The sequence below is a fragment of the Ceratotherium simum genome, chromosome 34 (assembly GCF_057802395.1).
Source record: "Ceratotherium simum simum isolate JZ-2026a chromosome 34, ASM5780239v1, whole genome shotgun sequence".
Taxonomy (NCBI): Eukaryota; Metazoa; Chordata; class Mammalia; order Perissodactyla; family Rhinocerotidae; genus Ceratotherium; species Ceratotherium simum.
This window is the reverse complement of record NC_141933.1, coordinates 13,250,372-13,265,711: the sequence shown is the minus strand read 5'-3', so window position 1 is coordinate 13,265,711 and position 15,340 is coordinate 13,250,372. Positions and strand designations below refer to the sequence as shown.

The 15,340-nt window shown below is 37.0% G+C and overlaps 1 pseudogene; it reads right to left on the bottom strand.

The window, feature by feature from the left end:
- Positions 1 to 7,938: 7,938 nt before the first annotated feature.
- On the bottom strand, positions 7,939 to 12,665 carry LOC147912569 (high affinity immunoglobulin epsilon receptor subunit beta-like; annotated as a pseudogene).
- Between the last annotated feature and the right edge of the window lie 2,675 nt (positions 12,666 to 15,340).

Genomic DNA, 15,340 nt, shown 5'->3' with positions numbered 1-15,340 from the left:
TAGGAATTTGTTCAGGGTGATTCTCCAGCGGAAACAAACGATACAATCAAGGAGTTACCATCCAGGTAGGTAGGTTTCATGGGCCTAAATAGCTTGTAGTTAGACAAATGGAAGCACTTATTGTGGCAAAGGATTGAAAATGGCAGTTCAGAAGAGGTAGGAGAGTTCCTGCCACTGTGCAGAACTCACAGATCATATATCACGGTGGAAACAGAGCCAGAAGTTTATGTTAATGAGCCTTAAAACACATGTAGGGAAAGAATGAGAAATTACTGTATTAACCTGGGTCTTCTCTAACTTAGGGTTTTTATTTTCATCCAGACTTTGTGCTCAAAAAAAAAAAAAAAAATTCCTGTAGCCTGAGCTAACAACTTTGGTCGTAGAATGGCATGAATGGGACCTTATCAGAAGCTCAGCCTTGGTCAGGGAGAAGGATGCCTAAACAAGCATGGAAAACACCGAGGATGACAGCTGAGGTAAGATAGAGAATTCAAGACAGAAAGAGAGAGAATGAAATGGCAAAACCAAGAAATTCATGTCGGGAGAAATGAGAGGAAGAGATTTGAGCAATGCCTTGTTTTTTTTTTTATGCTGACTTGGTGTGGTGATGTAAGAACCCTATTACCATGTGTGAACCTATAAATATGACTTCAATGCTTAGATTCCCACAGTAGGATGAAGTGGCCATCTTCTGGGAAGGGCGTGGTCACTGGTCAGTGTCTCTTTTCGTACCCTTCTCCCATAACAAATCCAAGAGCAATTTCTAACTAAGCTCATACTGTATTTTGTTTTTCAATTTTTTGAGGTGCAATTCATATAGAATAAAATAATCCATTTTAAGTTGAAAAATTCACTGGCATTTAGTACATTCACAATGTTGGGCAACCATCACCTCTATCTAGTTACATCACTCCAAAATAAAACCCTGTACCCATTAAGCAATTTCTCCTCATTACTCCCTCCCCCCGGCCCTGACAACCACCAATCTGCATGCTGTATCTGTGGATTTACTTATTCTGTATATTTCATATGCATTGAAGTGTACAATATGTGACCTTTTGTGTCTGTTTTTTTTTACTTAGCATAATGTTTTCAGCCCTGCTGTATTTTAATAGGAATTTAAATAAAGCAGAGAACAGGGCAAAATAGGAGGCTACTATTGGGCCTCATATAATATTGGCTAATATTCACTGAGATTTTAGCATATGCCAAGCTTAATCGATGTATCAAGTATATTTTAGATAAAATGTACTTTGTGGCAAAATCTCATTTATTCTTCAAAACAGCCTTCTGACATAGATCTACTGTCATCCTCATTTCAGAGAACACAGAGATAACAAGCGATTCTCCAAGATCACAGATTAACTAGGGACTAGCAGCTGATTCCAGAGCCCGTTCCTTTAAAATGAATTCTTTGCCACTTGTGTGGGTGTGACTTTACTCACAGAACCTTAAAACAAAGTCAGGTTTGAATAAAAATGGGGGAATGGAAATGAGATTAAATTACAGAGGAACACTCTTTCCTTAGGGACAGCCCTTGCAAATCCACCTGGCCTATTCCCACCTCCACCTGTGTCTTAACATTGCTTATTGCATCCTGTGTTACAAATGATTTAGTTGATGCCAGCCTGACTTTCATTAATATCTCATTCTGAAAGCTTTAAAGATTCATTAATGTATTCTTTGTCAGTGTACACTTGGTGATAAATTTCTCTATAATATTTATATATATGTGTTCTGTTTTTTATAGTCTCATAAGCCAGGTGACAGGTTCTTTCTATCTGAGAGTAAATCACTCTTGAGATCAATATGTACATATGCCTATTATTTGCTTAACATCATAGGATAGGAGCCAGACTGACTGGGTTTTTATCCAGCCCCACACTGAAGCTAGGGTTGTAGGAGATGATGGATAAGAAGCTCATCCCATGTTGAAACAGGCCCTCTACAATGAACTTTGTTAATTGACAGCACAAGGAGTTTTCACGATGCTGGCCCTACAGGGTTCCATTATTAGTGTAGACCAGTGACTGCTCCATGTTTTCCATTCTCCCCTTTTAGGAATGGGAGTTTTCCACCTTTGTATATATGTATATGAATTGGAGCAGGGGTTGATGGAAAATACATGGTTTTGTTGTTGTTTTTTAATTCAAAAGTCTCTGACCATGAGGAATCATGGCAGGAATGAATGAAGAAAACTGTATATCACCCAGATATCCCAGTTTTTTAAGATGGATACGTTTACCGGGTGGAACTTCAGGTCATTTCCTTTGATGAGAGGGGTGAGTGTGTTTTGAGAGTGGGAAGAAAGGGTGCCTGTGGGTCATTGTGCAACCAGAATTATGGACTGGTGGAGGAACTAGCTCTTTACCAAAATCTATTTTGCTCTCTGATCTGGACGCAAAGTTTGACTACATGTCCCAGCCTCCTGTGCAGCTAACTCTATAGTGTGACCATATTCTGGAATGTTAGTGATAGTGACACATGCCAGGTCTGGCACAAGAAAATCTCCCATTGTGCCTTTCTCTGCTTTCTTTCCCATTCTTACAGTTTAATACACATAAGAATAGAGCTCTAAGTGATGGCAGAGACACCAGATGGAAAAAATCACTGGATCACCACCTGGAAAAGTGCTGCCCACTGACCAGGGGCATCCAATGTGAACTATTATGTGCATGAGAAATGGACTTCTATTGTGTTTAAGCCACTATACTTTTACATGTCTATTTCAGAGTCTACCTTACCTTCAAGCACATCGCTCTCTACTTCCTGTGTACCTTGTGCAAGGCACTTAAATTCCCTGGGTTTCATTTTCCTAATTGGTAAAATGATAGTAGCAATAGGCATTGTCCTCAAACAGAAGTTGTCAGGATTTAATGATTTAATAAATTTAAAGTGCTTAAAACAACTCCTGGCACATATTAAGCACTCCACAATATTAGTCATTATTTCTTAAGAAACCCCCACTTGATCTCTAGAATACCGGATGTTCAGAAATAACCCTTCATTTATTTTTTCTAGTAATTTTCATTTTGAAAACACTTTCTAATTTAGATAGAAAATTAATAAAAATGGGCTGTAACTCACTGGAACCTCTGATTAATTGTGTGTTTTACTTTCAATTAAGTCATTGTTCTGTCTTTTACAATCTATAAAAGATCAGATTTCACAATGACCAAGGCTGAAAACAGGCCATGGTTCAAGGGACATTCAAAGATAGAAGATATCTAAGAAGATTAGGATGCCTTCTTTACTTGGTTGGGAAATAGCCCCTAGCTGGGGAACAGCATGACTTGCTTACAAGATTTAAACAATCTTATATATTCATCTGGCATTGACAATCAGATTAGACCCAAAAAGGGGAACCTTCCAGGGTATGTCATCTTCACTAAGGAACAGAGAAACAATAAAAAATAATGTCTATCATCTATCCATTGCATAACTAGGGAGACAATGAAGTTAATTTCCAGTTCTCGCCCTTTTAGAGAGTCACCAATATGCTTGGCAAAGATCCACACCAACTGAGTAAAGTCTTGTGGCAGAGATATCCTCTAGCATGAGGTGAGTTCAGGGAACTAAAGCTGTGATAAGATCTCACTGCTAGGTTGGGGAGTGGGTGGGTAGTAACCTGATATAACCTCCACTATTGAAAGCTAGAAACACAAGATTGAGCAATCTTGGTCTGGTCATATAAGGAAGACTTGGAGCCTGAATCCACACTTTTTGAGGATATCCAACTGGGTTGCAATGCTGTCCCATATGCCAGGAAAGAGCATGTTCTTCGTTTTATGAGTGGCAAAAGGTGATTCCTCAATTTCTGTAAAGAAAGTGCTGATTCTCGTGAGAGTAAAGCGAGCTAGAAAAATTGTCTCAAGAACTGGGTCTTCTTCAGCTTAGTCATTCTATCCATCCTCCAGCTTCTGCTTTCTGGAGGAACAGTCCTCAGGCCTGTTAACAATGCCTCAAAAACAAAACAAAACTCTTCATTGAGATAGAGTTGACATACAAAAAACTGCAATTATTTTAAGACTAAAATTTGAAAAATTTTGACTTATGTATACAACCATGAACCATAATCACAGTCAAGATAATGAACATAACCATCACACCCCAAAAGTTTCCTGCCCCTCCCCACCCCCATCCCCATTCCCAGGAAATCATTTATCTGCTTTCTGTTGCTATAGATTAGTTTGCCATTTTAAAATTTTATATAAATGAAATCATACAGCATGCACTCTTTTTGGCTGTCTTCTTTCACTTAGCATAATTATATTGAGATTCATCCATGTTGCATTTTCTATAGATTGTTCATTCCTTTTTATTGCTCACTGACAGTATTCCATTGTATGGATACACCACAATTTGTTTATTCATTTACTTGTTAAGAGACATTGGAAGTGTTTCCAGTTGAGAGCTGTTACAAATAAAACTGCTATGAACATATGTGTACAAGTCTTTGTATTAACATATACCTTTATTTCTTTTGGGTAAATACCCGAGAGTGGAATGGCTGGGTGATTTTTAAGAAACTGCCAAGATGTTTTCCCAGGTGATTGGGTCATTTCACTTGCCCACCAGCTGTGTATGAGAGTTTCTGTTCTCTGCATCCTTGCCGATACACACTATGATCAGTCTTCTTAATTTTAGCCTTTTGAATAGAAGTAAAAAGGCATTTCAATGTGGTTTTAATTTGCATTTCTGAACAACTAATGATATTGAGCATCTTGTCATGTGCTTATTTGTAATCTCTATATCTTCTCTATGAAGTGTCTGTTCAATTATTTTGCACATTTTTTACTTGGGTTGTTTGCTTTATCATTATTGAGTTTTTAATATATTCTGGATACATCACTGTTACTGAATATATGCCTTACAAATATTTTCTCCCTGTCAGTGGCCTCTGTTTTCATTGTCCCAAGAGCAGAAGTTTTTTTTAAAATTATTTTATTGAGGTCATATTGACTTACAACATTATATAAATTTCAAGTGTACATTATTATATGTCAGTTTCTGTATAGATTGCATGGTGTTTACCACCAACAGTCCAGTTTTTATCCGTCGCCATACATATGCACCCCTTTACCTCTTGTATCCTCCCTCCGCCCCCTTCTCCTCTGGTAACCGCCAATCTGTTCTCCTTACCTATGAGTTTGTTTGTTTATCTTCCTTATATGAGTGAAATCATATGGTATTTGTCTTTCTCTGTCTGACTTATTTTGCTTACCCTCAAGGTCCATCCATGTTGTCACAAATGGCATGATTTTGTCTTTTTCTATGCCTGAGTAGTATTTCATTGTATATATATACCACATCTTCTTTATCCATTCATCCATTGATGGGCACTTGGGTTGCTTCCATGTCTTGGCTATTGTGAATAATGCTTCAATGAATACAGGGGTGCATAAATCTTTTTGAATTATTGACTGTATGTTCTTTGGATAAATACCCAGCAATGGAATAGTTGGATCATATGGTATTTCTATTTTTAATTTTTTGAGAAATCTCCATGCTGTTTTCCGTAGGGGCTGCCCCAGTGTGTATTCCCACCAACAGTGTATGAGGGTTCCATTTTCTCCACATCCTCTCCAATATTTGTTATTTCTCGTCTTGTTAGAAGTTCTTAATTTTGATGAAGCCCATATCTCTTCCTAATAGAATTCTAGAATGACTTCTTAAATATGCACCTAAGGCACCTTCATACTCTGTGGAGTTGGGGCTTTGTCCTTTAAACTGCTATATGTATCTTTGAGCCAGTGGCTATTGTGTGTTGCTATAATCCTAATGGATAGAGCACAGTGACTTCTCTCATGAAAAATCCCAGTGATCCACTTATAGAAATCCTGTTTTTGTCCCTGGAAGTTTAACCTCTTGCTGAACTTGAGGGTCTGGTTCCTGCAAGGCAGGGTTGGGGCTTTCTTCCAGGGACACAGTAAGGGTTCCGCCAAAACTCATAAGAGTGAGTCATTTTGGAATCTTCAAACCAGTGAATCAGAAGAAAATAAAAGAAGGTACTCTACTCTACAGAACTTAGTTTTCCTGAGGAAATAGTGTATTCTTAAATAATAGAGTCAGAAAGGATTATGTCTGGAACTCATGGGCTTCACTCGGTTGCCTCTCGGTACTTCCATATTTGGTAATACCATAAATGGGTAAATGGAAAAACCGTAGTCAGGCAAAGGGATTAAGCCAGAGGTTCAGACCTCCTAAAGAGGAATCTCCGGGTTACTCCAGTGGAAAAGAAATAGAGACAAGAGAGAGTAGTGGGTAAACGTGAGTGGGATCTGAAATGGAGCTTAAAAGAAGAAATTGATGGATATTAGTGCAGTTTCAGAACAACTATAGTGGTGGGTACTATAGCTTGTTCCACTCTTGTAAATCTTTTTTTTTTTTTTTTTAAGAAGTTTTCATGAGAAAAGAGAATCTAGTGTGGGAAGTGAGTGGAGTTGAGCAGTACATGGTTTGGCCAACAATGTCTCACAGGCCTTATTTCTACAGTGCACTTTGAATTCTTTGTCTGAGGCCTTTCTCCAAACCCACAGAAGGATGTTTTGCCCATGGCAGGAAGACATTGCCAGGGGAATTAACACTCCCTGGGAACAGCCTTCAAATTGTGGCTGCTGGGAGTTGGTATATAAATACAGCTCCCAGACTTTTCCTTCCAGACTAGGATCCACTTTGCATACAGTTGAAACTAGCTTGACAATACATATTTTATTGGTTGTATTTCCTTCTTTTATGGGCTGAATTGTGTCCCTCCAAAATTCATATGTTGAAGTCTTGATCCTCAGCACTTCAGAAGGTGACTGTATTTAGAGATAGGGTCTTCAAAGAGGTAATTAAGGTAAAATGAGGTCATATTTTATCCAACCCAATATGACTGGTGTCCTTATAAGAAGAGATTAGGACACAGACACACACAGAGGAAAGACCATGTGAAGACTCACAAGCAGGCTACCATCTGCGATCCAGGAAGAGAGACTTCAGAAGAAACCAACCCTGCCAACACCTTGATTTTGGACTTCCAGCCTCCAGAACTGTGAGTAAATAAATTTCTGTTGTTTAAGCCATCCAGTCTGAGGTATTCTGTTAGGGCAGCCCTAGCAAAGTAATACACCTTCTCATCTGACTTTATCTTCTCTTCTCCCCTACTGATGTATTTCTTCACTTCTCAAAAAATAGATACCCAAATCCTGGTCTCAAAACTTGCCTCTGGGGAACCAAACCCTAGAAAGCACCTTATGAAAAAACACTATGATGCATAATCACCAAGAATAAAGCAATATTACTTTAAAAAGAACATAACTGGGTGGCAGGGTGATTAAATTGGCATTTAGATAATAATGATATTGCATTAGATTTTTGTTATATGTCATACATTAGAGTGTGGTAACATACATTTTGTATCCTATTATATTTTCTCAAGTTCTCCTTGACACAAGCAGGGAAGAGCTGGAACATTAAAACAATCAGAGGAACATGGATTGGACCCCATGTGAAATGGTATGCTACTGCTTATCCAAACAATTTGTACAAAGACTTTTCACTTGCGTGAACTGTCAACCAAGAGGGAAGTACAGTTTCTAGGAAGCAGCAAGGGAGTAATGACAAATTCCTCTGGAAGAGCTAAGAATTAAAATTTGCCTAGAAATAGTATTAGATTACCCAATGAAAAAAAATCTATTAATCTATAGAGTACAAATACTAGTATTTGCTGGTCAACCATAAAATAAAGCACATATACGGGCTAATTGTGTGTGTGTGTGTGTGTGTGTGTGTGTGTGTGTGTATGTGTGAGGATGTTTGTGGTAGAGAGAAACTGCGTAACGAGAGACACGGGGAGGATGGTATTTGTAGAAAATTCCTATGAGAAAATCTGTCTTTGGTTGCCATCATTGATCCAAGATGCACCAGTATAGTAAAAAATGTTATAATGGTGTTTCATGGATCACAGTTAACAGTATATATATCTTGCAGCACTAAGTCTTCCTAAGTTTCAGGTTGAGTCAAAAAGTCTTGTAAGAATCTTCAGAATCTGATCTGATCAAGCAACTTAGTACAGAAACCTGGAAATATGACATCATAACATCCACAATTTTTTCAGCTAAATCTTCAGTGATTTTCGTCTGATCTTGTCAATTTATCTCTGCAGAGCTCTATCTAGCCCACTGTTCTCAACTGGTGGTAATTTTACTGCCCCCCACCCCCACCCCCAGGGGACATTTAGCAATATCTGGAGACATTTTGGTTGTCACACTGGGGGTGGGGGAAACTGTTGACATCTAATGGATAGAGGCCAGGGATGCTGCTAAACATCCTACAGTGCACAGAAAATCCCCCTACAACAAAGAATTATTCATCCCAAAATATCAATAGTGCCAAAGCTAAAACACCCTGGTCAGCTGATGTTTTCACAACAGCCTAGGTAGAGGGATAGGGCAATTTCAGCCACGTCTGGGATCATTGTAAAATATATTTCTCACAAATATTAACAGGTATTTGTGTTGCCAACAATCCATGCCAGCATCTACAGGATTTTGAGGAGAAGTAAGAGAGAGGGCCATTCCATAAAAATAAAATAAAATAAAATAAAATGCCATCCATGAACACAGTGAGATATGTTCCTTTGCCTTTTGTCCTACGACATGAAAACAGAAATATCAATATGATAAAATTGGGGCTGCAGCAAGGCCACCCATTTCTGTGGGCTTTGCAAAATCTATGTCTGGTAGAACATACATGTGGCTATGTGGAAGATCACATACCCATATATGAATAGGTGTGTGTGCATGAGCACATAGACATGCCAGTGTGTATATGGTTAATGGGATTACATGAAAAATGTTATGTGGTTCTGAATTAATATCAAGATTATATTTATGTGTTCCTAAAGCTATTTTATCTCTTATTTTATTGCTATAATTTTACCATTTAAGCATTTATTTTATATGTTATGACATTCACTTCTTGAAGACATGGGCAATGTCACTGTTTCCTTCTCTCACAACACAGTAAACATAGCACGCATTCAGTATATTTTAGATGAATGAATTAAAAAAATGAATGTCAGTGAATGCATGAAACTGACTGTGTATAATTCACTACGAATAAAAGTGTTTATACAAAGAATATTTAGAAAATGGAGTGGCTGGTGAATATAACACATAACCATTACTGTCTAATCCCACCATCTCCCATCTTACCTTTAAAAATTTTTTTTTGCCAATTTTCTCTCTAACCAAAGATCAAAGTTAACAATTATTAGTACATAGGAGTCTTTGAAATACTTCAAATGCTTCCTCACCTTCTCAACAAAGAAGTCTACTCACTGAGCTGATATCATTGCCCTTCATGTTATAAGTAAGCCCACGGAGTGAGAATGAAATGAAAATTTGCACACAAGTCAGCATCACTTGAAGGATCACGATACTCTATCGAAGGGAAGAGTACAGGGTTTACGTTTCTCCACCAGTGTTAGCCTGCAATATTCTCATCCCGATTGCCCAGGGGCAAGGAGGGTGGATATTTTGCAGAACAATGCATTTCCTATCCAAGATATGCACATTCTATTAAGACAGAATATTGGATCTGACACAAACCTTGCTTCAGTGATCACCTATAAATATACTCCTATAGAAACAAATATGGGTTATGGGAATTCTAAATGGCGGAGCCTCTGCAAAAGAACCCCCTTGACACTCTAGAGTTACTCTTATTTCAACCATTTCTTCACATGTATTGGACAAACGCTAACTAAGAACACACCAGAATTTCTCTCTCACACACACACACACACAAATGCCATGGGACTCAATGTTACTCATGAAAAGGATGGATTTACCAATATTCCATTGATCTCTTAAATAAATATAGAAAGGACTCAGACCAGCTCCCAAATTTTGTATAATTTTAATTACCAGAAATCCACAGGCCAATTCTCAATTAATGGTCCAGATGAGATCTCTCTTCTCTGGGCACACTGATCTATGAACAGCCTTTTTATTATTTTGTTTTTATAACAGTACATGGTCATTAGAGAAAATCTGGAAAGATAGGAGTATATGTTTTAAAAACCACATACACAATTCTGCAACCTAAAATTGGGTTTTTGTTTTGTTTTTTTTTTTTAAAAAATTGAGATTGCATTTGTTTGAGTTCTTTTCCCCATTACTTTTTAACATCTAGAAACTTCATCTTTAAGCTTTAGTCATTGAGGACTAACGTAGCTGGAAACAAACATTGCATGTGAAAGAAAACACCATCCAACAAAAAAAATACTTACTGTTGTAAAAGATTTAACCAATGAACACTCACAAAATTCTAAACATTCAAATAAGAATATATCAATTAAATTAATTGAGAGAAGAATTATCCCAATGCTTGAAAGTACTGTACTGATAATGTTAGCTCCAATATTGACTCCAATCTGAAAGAGAATAGTGCATTTATTGAAAATACTCAGGGACTTTTTTATTCCTAGACACATCTTCCACAGCATCCTAGAGGGGCATCCCAGCTCCATTGGCTAGTCTCGGGGATTCTTCACAAGTAATTCAGTTCCCTTTGTAACTGAAGCAGTTTGCTGGCAATTCACCCCACATCATTGGAGAGAAGTAAACAATTGATCCTCCCCGAATAAAAGGACATGGACAGAGCCAACATGATGGGGGTTCTATCTGTTCTGATATCACTGATAGGAGTGATCTTTAATATATCCACTCTGAATTAAAGCTTCCTGATATAAGCACAAACACACACACACGCGTGCATGTGCACACACACATACATTTTAGCCTTCCAAAATGTATCTCCTCAACCATTGTAACAAGGGTCTATATGTAAAGGGTCCCTTACTCTGCTTCTTATTGGGAGATTTTTGTTTTAATTTTTGCTAAAATTTAGACAGTTGAACACCTTCTCCTCCTTTAAGAAGCTAAATATATGCCTCATTTTCTACAGGAGAATTACATAGATCAATGAAGTTAGAGTTGCAGGTTAGTCAATGAAATAGATTGGAACATCTAAATTTTGTGTTGTTTTGGTTTTGTGTGGAGAATCAGAGTCAACTCTTCTTATTTACTCATTAAATGAGCAAAAGAGAAAATGATACTCACCAGAAATTTTGTGGTTTTTTGTACCTAAGACAAAGGTTCAGAAATGATGAACTGTTCATCAGACAGGAACAACACCAGTGGGAGACAGCTCTTTCCTATCTACCTCACCCACCTCCACCCTAGATGACCCAACCTAAACCCCATATCTTTCCCAGCCAAAATGTATATTGATAAAATATTTCTAAAGAACAAATCATGGAATTGAACTGAACTGAATATGCATCTATTTTGGCTCTTTTCAGGTTGTTAGAAAGACATGGAAGAATTTTTGGAATAGAGCCTTCTTAAAGTGAGAATGAACATAGAAATACAAGTGGGAAGGTTAACTAGTACAAAAGAAATATCTTCCATTGCAGCTAAAAATCAAAGCAGAACTAAAAGGGAAGATGAGTATATGGGCAGAAGAATGTTGATGTGGAGAGAAGGTGAGGCAAGAACTCAAGGTAGATGCTATTGATTGTGATAAAATTGATTGGGAAGAATGATCCTTTCCCACACACCCTCATCCTAATCTATCCAAATCTATACCAATTTGAAAATTCAATTACTCGGTAAAGTGTGCTTGGATTATCTTCTTAAGAATGATCTCTTCCTTCAAAGGAGAGAGCATGTGACTCAAGAGCATTTTTTTGCCAAACACTTGAAATTGGCCCCAAGGCTGCTTTTGTCTCCTCTCTTACAAATTCACGACATTCTTGGCTCAGTGCCTCTACTAAAAAGAGTCTCAGCTATTGTCTATAAAAAGAATAAACCAATTAAATATATTTTTTCTTTAATTTGTTTATAATTTCTGTATAACTTCCTTGACTTCCAAAGTAGTTCAAACAGATATACTCACAGACATGGCAGACCAGAATGGGTAGCCAATATAAAAACAGAATAAAGTATTCCTAATATGGGAGGAAAAGTAAAAAAAAAAAAAAAAAAACAAAAAACCTAGATTATCCCAAATAAGAAATTTCAGGCCAATCATTATCTGAGCTACCTAGAGGAAGGAAAATAGAATATGGGGGTGAAGTAGAAACTCTCTACATTAGACACTTCTTTCCCTCAATCTCAAGATTACATATGAATCCCATTTTATCTTTTCCACCTTCACCATCTCTTAAAAATAATCCTTAGAAGAGTGAAATCCCAGAAATGTGTATTAGTTTACCAAGATTTGTGGATGGATATTGCCTCATGGGGATATAATACTTGGGAAAAAATTTCCCATTTTATATCTAGGAGCCCAGAGTACCTTCAAACCAAAACATTTGCCTTAAATGTATTCCCAGACATATTTTCTTTGCCTATTTTTTATTTACTCTTATAAACGGGTATAACATGTCATCCCAAATAAAATTATAGGTGATTTAATTTTCCATACTCACCCCCAAATGTCTCTAGGACTAAAGATAACTTACGCCCAGGGATTGTAGATTCTTTTTAAGGAGATTAGGCAGCTTTCTGTGTAGATGTTGAGCAGAATTAGATGTGTCTGCTTGTCCCATCTGAATGTGTTGAATCTTGTTGATCGGAATGCCCTCAACAATCCCGCTGGTACCCATGACATTGCTCACTCCGAAAAAGACCGCTTGTAGTCAAGATTCGTAGTTAAGCCCCACCACACGCCATGTGCAAAGTGCTGTGAACATTTCTGAAAGGTATTTCAAAAAAAGCAGCCACTATGCTTCCTAGTACTGAGAGGATTGTATTTAATAGGAGGAGAAGGCACTGGAAAAATGTGTCATGTGTAAAATTTGTTAACACAGCTCTCAACAAATCCATAGGAAGGAAATGATAAGCAATCCTTACTTAAGGACTAGAAGGGCTAGTTCTAGGTTCTGCAAGATGGGATCAACGGACTACGGAATTCTGGAACATAGTTGTGGGAGACAGTAAGGAACAATTAGGTAGAGTCCACTTGGGCTCTGACCAGCCTCGTTACTACTTCCAGAAATTAAGGATGCTCACCGCTGTAAAGAGACACATGTATTTAGTTTCTCACATACCTGAAAAAGACAGCGCATTGAGTTGAAAGAAAGCATACCTTAAAGTCAGGCAAACCCAGGTGTAAATCCCAACTGGCTCACTTGTTCTCTGACTTCAGACAATTCACTTATATTTTCTGAGTTTCCACTTCTTCAGCTGTGATTTAGGAATAGCAATGCTTATCTCACCCCATAAGGATTTTCTGACATAATGTTATTGAGACAATTCATCAAAGTTATTTAATAATCTGTCAGAAAGATGACGAGTATTTCCAGTTAATTTCTTTTTTCCTTAGAACAAGAGCAATTTAAGCTTTCCTATAATTTTCTACGTCATTGCCTAAAATTCCAATATGATCAATTTTTCGAATAGAACAAAATAGAAGTCATCTTATTGGTCTTTCTCTCTAAGCCTAGTTTTTTTTCTCCAGACAGCTATGCTATTTTTAGGTATTTAACATACTAAATGCATTAAAAGAATACAGCAATTTTGAAAAACTGGAGAAAAATTCACCTATAGTTGCATTAACCAAACACAATTGGTAGCATTTGTCTTCTTTCCATTCCAATACTTGTTGACATACACAAATGGTTTTTGAGAGTTTAATTATGGCTTAAGCACATATTTGTATCCAGATTTTTTGCACTTAGCATTACATATTTAAAGTCCTTCTATGTCTCTTCTTAATTATCACTTTTATGTCTGCACAATATTTGTTATAAAGGATAAAAGTGCAATTTATTAACCATTCTCAAGATGCCGTACATTTGTGGCATTTTTGTTATTGTAAATAAACGTCCATTTAATGTTTATACTTATAAATTTCTATGTGTGGGATCACGGGATCAAAACATATGGATATTGTTCTAACGTATTATTCTTTCCAAACTGCATGCCAAAAAGGTTTTATCTATTTACACTGTCACTGGAAATGCCTGGATTATCAGATTATGGCACCCTCACTGAAAAACTTCTCTTGTGAAGATTAAATCAGATATTTTAAAATATCTCAAATTAGATATAAAAAGTAGCTGCAAAATTTTTCTTTTCTGCCTATGACATCCTAGTAATATAAGATTTTCTTGATCTCTGTTTCTTTACCATCTAGAACATCACTTGACATGTAATAATGGGAATTATTAAATGAATTCATCTTAAAAAATGAAAAAAGATTTGAATCTATTGCTGAAATCCTAAAGCAAAAACAAGCAACACTTTTATAGGTAAATTATGAATTTTGGTGCAAAAAACAGACAGAATTAATGGTGACACCTGTGGCTCTAGAAATTTCCTGAATTACATTTGTCTACATACCATACACTTGCCTCTGTGAAAAACCTTTCTATATGTGGATTTCAGAGTTTAAGAAAATGGCATATTGAGCTTCTGGTGAAGAAAATAATTTTATTTTTCAAAACTCTTTCATTTAAAAATAAAACACTACCCTATCATGTATAAGCACATGAGCATGTGGTAAAAATTTTATATGGATGGGAAGGAGACAAACCAAGCTCAAAAATAATGATTGTCTTTGAGTTAAGAAGGGAGGAAAATGGAATGGAGAATCAGGGCTGAGGCTTCAACTCTACCTACAAAGATTTGTTTATTTTTATTATGTAACATTGAAGCAAATACAGCAAAAAGCTAAGTCTATTGACTCTGGGCATTAGGTAAAGTACTTGTAACAGTATTTTCTGTATATATATCATTACTAAACAAATAAGAGTAAAGAGAAAATACTGGCACAGAACAACTGCCATGTTGGCAGAGAAAGAAGTTTTTGCTTCATGCCCAGTCGTCACCTCTCCAGCTAGGATCTGCTTCCAACTCAGGGGTTTTGCGTATACCCAGCCCAGACCCAAGCACAGAATCATTGCCAAGTTCCACTGCAATATATATAAAACTGAAAATGAGGTGTGCCTACCTTGTTGTCTATCCAAGGCTGCTCAGGTTATAAGTTGCAAGGTATCCTGGGTTGCAACCTTGTGTCTGCTTATCTTTCACTGAGTTGCCCCCCTCTCCAAAGGGAAAGATTGTTACTGTAGAATTGTTACTCTAGGCTTCTTCATTTCCAACTGTAGGCTAGATATAAGGACAGAAGAGATAAGCTAGCCTTGATATAATCAGAAGATAATAACAATCTACTGTGCTCAGAAATAGAGATATTTTAACAGCTTCCTGAACTCCTCTCTGATGGTACTGTATTTCTGTTTTCACTTCATTCTTTTATTTAGACTCAAACTCTCTTGAATTGT